Source organism: Canis aureus, unplaced genomic scaffold, assembly GCF_053574225.1.
Source record: "Canis aureus isolate CA01 unplaced genomic scaffold, VMU_Caureus_v.1.0 ptg000322l_RagTag, whole genome shotgun sequence".
NCBI lineage: Eukaryota > Metazoa > Chordata > Mammalia > Carnivora > Canidae > Canis > Canis aureus.
The window spans coordinates 7,593-16,710 of record NW_027554551.1 but is presented as its reverse complement, the minus strand read 5'-3'; the positions used below and the strand labels follow the sequence as shown (position 1 = coordinate 16,710).

At 39.0% G+C, this 9,118-nt stretch overlaps 1 pseudogene; it reads right to left on the bottom strand.

Moving 5' to 3' along the window:
* Positions 1-7,919: 7,919 nt before the first annotated feature.
* On the bottom strand, positions 7,920-8,874 carry LOC144309988 (18S ribosomal RNA; annotated as a pseudogene).
* Positions 8,875-9,118: the final 244 nt, after the last annotated feature.

Below are 9,118 nucleotides of genomic sequence, written 5' to 3'. Positions count from 1 at the left end.
CTCAAAAGAAGCCTGCAAAGAAAAATACTTCTGATACAATAAAAAGAACTATTCCGTACCGTAGTCCTTTTTGTACAATAGGGGTGTGATGTCCTTGGAATGTGCCTTCTCGGATCACATCTCGTCATCACTGGTATATGGTTAGCAGGTTGGTTGTGAATCCTAATGTAAGTAGGGATATTGAGTTATAGTGAAATCATATGATAAGACCCGATGTTATAAGAAGGGCAGAAAGGGCTCCTGTTAGCGGTCATGGGCTTGGGTTAACTATATGGTAAGCGTGAGTTTGGTGGGTCATTAGGTGTTGTCATGTAAGTATAGACTTACTAGTAAGGTAAAGACATAGGCTTGAATTAAGGCAACAGCAAACTCTAGAATCGTAAATAGAATTAAAATAATAAAAGTGATGAAAGCTGTGGTCGCGCTAATATTAATAAGAGCTAAGGTAGCCCCTCCAATCAAATGGATTAGGAGGTGTCCTGCAGTAATATTGGCGGTTAATCGAACGGCTAGAGCTATGGGTTGAATGAATAGACTAATAGTTTCGATGATTACTAGTATTGGAATTAGGGGAAGAGGGGTGCCTTGGGGTAGAAAGTGTGCCAAGGATGCTTTGGTCTTATAGCGGAAACCGGTAATTACTGTCCCTGCTCATAGGGGGATTGCTATTCCGAGGTTTATAGAGAGTTGTGTCGTGGGCGTAAATGAGTGGGGTAGTAGTCCAAGTAGGTTAGTTGAACCAATGAATAGAATTAGTGATATAAGTATGAGAGCTCAGGTTCGTCCCTTTTGATTATGAATTGCTAGTATTTGTTTTGATGTTAATTGAATTAATCATTGCTGAATGGAGATTAACCGATTATTGATTAGGCGATTGGGTGCTGGGAATAAAATGGAAGGGAATATGACGATCAGTACTACAATAGGGAGACCTATTATTGAGGGGGCAGCGAAAGAGGCGAATAAATTTTCGTTCATTTGTTTTCTCAAGGATTATGTTGACTAGTGATTTTAGTAGACTTGGTTATTGGGTTTTCCGGGTAGTGGTGATTTGAAATTTTTAGTTGGAATAGAATGAAGAGGGTGAGAAATATTGAAAAGATTATAATAAATCAGGTGGATGTGTCTAGCTGTGGCATTTCATTAAGGGGAGGTTAAAACTCCCAGTCTTTAACTTAAAAGGTTAATGCTTTATAGCTTCTTAATGAGTAAGTCTAGTCTAGGTTATACTATTAAGGCAGATCAGGTTTCAAAATAAGATAGGGGGACTATTTCAAGAACAATGGGTATAAAGCTATGGTTAGATCCGCAGATTTCAGAGCACTGGCCATAATACAGTCCCGGTCGTATGGCTATAAGGGTGGTTTGGTTTAGTCGTCCTGGAATAGCGTCAGTTTTTAGACCTAGTGATGGAACAGCTCATGAATGCAAAACGTCTTCTGAAGAAATAAGTATTCGGATGGTTATTTCTATTGGGAGGACAACTCGGTTGTCTACTTCTAATAGTCGGAGTTCTCCTGGCTTTAATTCTTGTGTTGGGATTATGTAGGAGTCAAAGTTTAAGTCTTCATAATCAGTATATTCATAGCTTCAGTATCATTGGTGGCCTATTGTTTTCACGGTTAAAGAGGGGTTATTGATTTCGTCTATTATATAAAGGATTCGGAGGGAAGGTAGAGCGATTAGGATTAGGATAATGGCGGGTAGGATAGTTCATACTGTTTCTACTTCCTGTGCGTCTATTGTGCTTGTATGAGTTAATTTTGTAGTCAATATTAGGGAAATGATGTAGAGAACTAAAGAACTGATTAAGAATACAATTATTAGTGTATGGTCATGAAAATGAAGTAGCTCCTCTATAATAGGGGAGGTTGCGTCCTGTAATCCGAGTTGAAATGGGTACGCCATAGAGGTATATAGGGGTTTCACCTATAATTTAACCTTGACAAAGTTATGTAATATTTTACTAATACCTCCTGATTGAGAAAGACATAGTGGTTATGACATTGGCTTGAAACCAATTTTAGGGGGTTCGATTCCTTCCTTTCTTATTTTTGGATTACATATGTAGGTTCTTCGAACGTGTGATATGGAGGGGGACATCCATGTAGTCATTCAATATTAGTTGTAGTAAGTTCTACTATAGCAACTTCTCGTTTGGATGCAAAGGCCTCTCAGATTATAAAAATTATAAGCATCACCGCTGTAAGCGAGATAAACGATCCTATAGAGGAGACGGTATTTCAGGTGGTATATGCATCTGGATAGTCAGAGTACCGACGAGGTATTCCGGATAAACCTAGGAAATGCTGAGGGAAGAAAGTTATATTTACTCCCACAAATATAATTGTAAAGTGAATCTTTGCTCAAGTATCGTTAAGAGTATAACCTGAGAATAAGGGGAATCAGTGGGCAAATCCTCCCATAATGGCAAAAACTGCTCCCATTGAGAGCACATAGTGAAAATGAGCTACAACATAATACGTATCATGAAGAACGATGTCTAAGGACGAATTAGCTAGGACAATGCCTGTTAGCCCGCCTACTGTGAATAAGAAAATAAACCCTAAAGCTCATAGCATAGCTGGAGATCATTTAATATTGCCTCCGTGAAGTGTTGCCAGTCAACTAAATACTTTTACTCCTGTTGGAATAGCGATAATTATAGTGGCGGATGTGAAGTATGCTCGTGTGTCTACGTCTATTCCTACAGTAAACATATGGTGAGCTCATACGATAAAGCCTAAAAACCCAATAGATATTATTGCCCATACTATTCCTATATAGCCGAAAGGCTCTTTTTTCCCTGAGTAGTAAGTGACAATGTGAGAAATTATTCCGAACCCTGGCAGGATAAGAATGTAAACTTCAGGATGTCCGAAGAATCAGAATAAGTGTTGATATAGGATAGGGTCTCCTCCTCCAGCGGGATCGAAAAATGTCGTATTAAGATTACGGTCTGTTAAAAGTATTGTAATTCCAGCAGCCAGTACAGGCAGGGATAGTAGGAGTAGAACTGCTGTAATTAGTACTGATCATACAAATAGGGGGGTTTGATACTGGGATATTGCAGGGGGTTTTATGTTGATAATAGTAGTAATGAAATTAATTGCCCCTAAAATAGAAGAGACTCCGGCTAAATGTAAGGAGAAAATTGTAAGATCAACGGATGCTCCTGCATGGGCCAGATTGCCAGCCAGTGGGGGGTAAACGGTCCACCCCGTTCCTGCACCTGCTTCTACCATAGAAGATGCTAATAGTAGAAGAAAAGATGGAGGAAGAAGTCAGAAGCTCATGTTATTTATTCGGGGGAATGCCATGTCCGGAGCACCAATTATTAATGGCACTAGTCAGTTTCCAAAGCCCCCAATTATAATGGGCATGACTATGAAGAAGATTATTACGAAAGCATGGGCGGTTACGACGACGTTATAAATTTGATCGTCGCCTAGTAAAGTACCGGGCTGACCTAGTTCGGCTCGGATGAGGAGGCTCAAGGCAGTGCCTACTATGCCGGCTCATGCTCCAAATAGTAAGTATAAAGTACCAATATCTTTGTGATTAGTAGAGAACAGTCATCGGTTAATGAACATAGGTAAAATGGCTGATAAAAGCATTAGACTGTAAATCTAAAAATAGAGGTTTAAGTCCTCTTTTTGCCAAGCTCTGTGGTGAATTTTCATATTGAATTGCAAATTCAAAGAAGCAGCCTAGACGCCGCCGGGGCTTCTCCCGCCTTTTTTTTCTACGCGGCGGGAGAAGGTAGATTGAAGCCAGTTACTAGGGTATTTAGCTGTTAACTAAAATTTCGTGAGGTAGAAGCTCACCAATCTAGGGAGGGCTTAGCTTAATTAAAGTGTTTGATTTGCATTCAATTGATGTAAGATAGATTCTTGCAGCCCTTAGAGGTGATTTGGTCAGGGGTTAAGTGTATAGCACTTGCTTAGAGCTTTGAAGGCTCTTGGTCTGGTCTAACCTAAACTCCTAGTCCAAGACTGATAATATAGGTGTTAGCGGGAGTAGTATAGTTGAGATAATGATTAAGGGGGGTAGTAGGGTTGCCTTTTTTGTGTACTCGAATTGTCATTTTATTTTTATGTTATTTGTGGACGGGAATATGGTAAGTGCGGTGCTATATGTGAGTCGCAGGTAGAAATATAAGTTAAGTAGAGCGGTGATGGCTATTAGTGTTGGAATAATAATTATGTTATTTTTTGTTAATTCTTGAATAATTATTCATTTAGGGATGAAGCCAGATAATGGGGGTAGTCCTCCTAGGGATAATATTAAGATTAAGATTATGGAGGTGATTAGGGGAAATTTATTTCATATGTGGGATAAGGATAAGGTTGTGGTGGATGAGTTTAATATGAATAGTATGAAGGTAGATAGTGTTATTAGAATATATAAAGTTAAGTTTAGGATTATTATTGTAGGGTTGTAAATAATGATAGCGGCTATTCAGCCTATGTGGGCAATGGAGGAGTATGCTATGATTTTTCGTAGTTGAGTTTGATTTAGTCCGCCTCAGCCTCCTACTAGAACGGATGCGAGGGCTATTAGTATAAGAAGGTTGGTGTTAATTGATGGGGAGATTTGATATAGGATGGATATAGGTGCGATTTTTTGTCATGTTAGTAGGATTATTCCTGATATAAGTGTTACTCCTTGTGCTACTTCGGGAACTCAGAAGTGGAATGGAGATAGGCCTAGTTTTATTGTTAGGGCGGTGGTTATTATGATGGATGCGATGGGGTTTGAGATTTTTGAGATTACTCATTGGCCGGAGTAAAGAAGGTTAATGGTGACTCCTATTATTAGTAATATTGAGGCAGTAGCTTGTGTAAGAAAATATTTTGTAGAGGCTTCTATGGCTCGTGGATTATACTTTTTTATGAGGATAGGGATGATGGCTAGCATGTTTATTTCGAATCCAATTCAGATCAGTAATCAGTGCGAGCTTAGTATGACGATTATGGTCCCTGCCATGATAGTTGCTATAATAATAGTGAGAATAGGGGGTTTTATTAGTACGGGAAGGGTATAAACCAACATTTTCGGGGTATGGGCCCGATAGCTTAATTTAGCTGACCTTACTGTAGAATATAGTGTAAGTTTGGTAGCACGAAGATCTTTGAATTCTTAAGATTAGGTTCGAAGCCTATTATTCTAGAAATAAGAGGATTTAAACCTCTATTATTTACTCTATCAAAGTAACTCTTTTATCAGACATATTTCTTATGTTTGGGGTGGGATACTCGCGGTAATAATGGGTAAGGCAACATGTCATATGCATAGGGCTAAAGTTAGGGGTAGAAAATTTTTTCACAATAAGTGTATTAATTGATCATAGCGGAATCGAGGGTATGATGCTCGAATTCATAGGAAGCAGATAGTTAGTAAGAGGGTTTTTATAGTGAAGTTAATAGAGTAGAGTTCTGGTATAAATGGGTTGTGGAATGCACCGAAGAATAGAATTGTTGTGAGGATATTTATTATAATGATATTTGCGTACTCTGCTAGAAAGAATAGGGCAAAAGGACCCGCTGCATACTCTACGTTAAATCCAGAAACTAGTTCGGATTCTCCTTCAGTTAAGTCGAAGGGGGCTCGGTTAGTTTCTGCTAGAGTAGAAATGAATCATATCATGGCTAGGGGCCAGGCCGGAAAGATTAGTCATATATGTTCTTGGGTGATAATTAGTGTGGATAGTGTAAATGACCCGTTTATTAGGAGGACTGATAGGAGAATGATTGCTAGTGTTACTTCATATGAGATTGTTTGAGCTACTGCTCGGAGGGCTCCGATTAGAGCGTATTTGGAGTTTGAGGCTCATCCTGACCAAAGGATGGAGTATACGGCGAGACTTGATATTGCTAGTATGAATAGGACTCCTAAGTTTATATTAATGAGTGGGTAGGGCATTGGGAGAGGGATTCATATAGTTAGGGCTAGTGATAGAGCTAGAATGGGGGCTAGAATGAATATTGATATGGAGGATGTAAGTGGTCGTAGAGGTTCTTTTGTGAAGAGTTTTACTGCATCTGCGATTGGTTGAAGGAGGCCGTAGGGGCCTACGATATTAGGCCCTTTTCGAAGTTGTATGTAGCCTAAGACTTTTCGTTCAACGAGGGTGAGGAAGGCTACGGCAAGAAGGATTGGGATGATAAGAGAGATAATGTTGATAAAGAACATTTTGTTAGGGAGAGGAATTGAACCTCTGATAATAAAGGTTTAAGTTTTACGCAGTTACCGGGCTCTGCCACCCTAACAAAGCCCCTTTTCTCGGGCTTATGAGGAGATAAACTGGTTAGATTGAGTTGACTTCATCTATTAGTTTTAAGGCGCCTTTGTGAGGTAGGCCTTACATCCCTTGTCCTTTCGTACTGGGGGAGGTTATATAATAGATAGAAACCGACCTGGATTACTCCGGTCTGAACTCAGATCACGTAGGACTTTAATCGTTGAACAAACGAACCCTTAATAGCTGCTGCACCATTAGGATGTCCTGATCCAACATCGAGGTCGTAAACCCTATTGTCGATATGGACTCTTGAATAGGATTGCGCTGTTATCCCTAGGGTAACTTGTTCCGTTGATCAAAAATTATTGGATCAATAAGTGATGTTATATTTTGACTTGTGGGTCTAAATTTTAATCACTCGGGAGTTTTTTTATATTCCGAGGTCACCCCAACCTAAATTGCTAACCCACAATAATGGTGTAATGTTATGCCTTGTAGGTATTTAGTATCCATAAGTTTGGGTTAGTTAATTAAAGCTCCATAGGGTCTTCTCGTCTTATTGTGGCATTCCCGCCTCTTCACGGGAAGGTCAATTTCACTGATTGGGAATAAGAGACAGTTAAACCCTCGTGTGGCCATTCATACAAGTCCTTATTTAGAGAACAAATGATTATGCTACCTTTGCACGGTCAGGATACCGCGGCCGTTAAACAAGTGTCACTGGGCAGGCAGTGCCTCCAATACTAGAAATGCTGGAGGTGATGTTTTTGGTAAACAGGCGGGGTTTGTGTTTGCCGAGTTCCTTTTACTCCTTTTAATCTTTCCTTAAATGCATGCCTGTGTTGGGTTAACAATAGGGTAGATAAGTATTTCATTTTTGGGTTGATATTATCAGATTGTTAACTATCAGTGGTCTATCCGTTTCTGATATAAGCTTATGCGGGGAGAAAATAGTTCTTGTTACTCATACTAGCATTGTTGCTTCTATATTTAAATAGAATGGCCCAGGAGGTATAATTAGGAGTTGATGTAATATGATTGGGATTAAGTTATATTGTTTGTTGAGCTGGAACGCTTTCTCAATTGGTGGCTGCTTTTAAGCCAACTATGGTGATGTTAGTATATACTCTCTAATAAAGGTTGTATCCTGATTCTAAGAAGCTGTACCTTCTTAGACTATATTTTAAATTTACATTAAAATTTTGTTTTTTTTTAGGTAAATTTAAAGTTGAACTAAAATTCTGTTTGTGGGCAACCAGCTATCACCAGGCTCGTTAGGCTTTTCACCTCTACCCACAAATCTTCTCACTATTTTGCTACATAGATGAGTTGATCCTTTTAGATTGTTTATGGGTAGCTCGTCTGGTTTCGGGGAGCTTAGCTTAAGTTCTCTTTGTTAAGTCGTTTCTGGCTAGTTCATTATGCAAAAGGTAAAAGGGGTAATCTTTGCTGTTTAATACTGTTAAGATGTCTTTCATCATTCCCTTACGGTACTATCTCTATCGCTCCAATTAAAATTTCTATCTCCTATACTTTTATTATTTAACTAAATGTTTTACTTTATATGTCTGTGATACTTAAGTTTGGGGTTAGTTGGGCTAGCTTTTGTTCAAAGTGGTCATAAGTAATGAAATCTTCTGGGTGTAGGCCAGACGCTTTAGTTAAGCTACACTTTGATTAATCCAAGCACACCTTCCGGTATGCTTACCTTGTTACGACTTGTCTCCTCTTGTGTCTTAGTTAAGTTAATATGGTTATGGTTGTGTCTTATTACTTGAGGAGGGTGACGGGCGGTGTGTGCGTGCTTCATGGCCCTATTCAATTAAGCTCTCTATTCTTAATTTACTACTAAATCCTCCTTCAGTTTTTAATTTCATAAAAACGTTCGTGGAATGTTCTTGGGTAGAAAATGTAGCCCATTTCTTCCCACCCCATAAGTTACACCTTGACCTAACTTTTTTATGTAAAATGATTGTGCTTACTATTCTACCTTTTGAGGGTTTGCTGAAGATGGCGGTATATAGACTGAATTAGCAAAGGGTGGTGAGGTTTATCGGGGTTTATCGATTATAGAACAGGCTCCTCTAGAGGGATATAAAGCACCGCCAAGTCCTTTGAGTTTTAAGCTATTGCTAGTAGTCCTCTGGCGAATTATTTTGTTGTAAAATTATCTATGTTTAGGGCTAAGCATAGTGGGGTATCTAATCCCAGTTTGGGTCTTAGCTATCGTGTAGTCAGATTATTATAAAGTCACTTTCGTGGTCTATTTTATGGTAACTGTAGCTTTTTACGGCTTAGTTAAGTTTTAACTTTAGTGCAAAGGTATCTTAAACACGCTTTACGCCGTGGGCCTATTAGTTTGGGTTAATCGTATGACCGCGGTGGCTGGCACGAAATTTACCAACCCTTTTTAGTATGGCTTAGTCAAACTTTCGTTTATGGCTTAATTTTTATCACTGCTGTATCCCGTGGGGGTGTGGCTTAGCAAGGTGTTATGAGCTACTTAAGAGTGTGCTTGATACCTGCTCCTTTAGATCACTGCTGATTTTAAGGGCATTCTCACTGGGGCGTGGAGACTTGCATGTGTAAGTCTACTAAGAACTAATAGGAAGGCTAGGACCAAACCTTTGTGTTTATGGAGTCGTGCGACTCATCTTGGCATTTTCAGTGCCTTGCTTTATTAATTAAGCTACATTAACTTATACTGAAATTGTAGTGTGTATAATAAATAAAATACATAGTAAATATGAGAGGAAAAAAAAAGGGGATGCTATCTATAGATAGACCACGAGATCGAATGCGTGTAAGACTGTTGTGTTAAGTTAACTAGAGTAGCAATACATTTGTATACAATTTAAATAAAGCTTGTGAGTA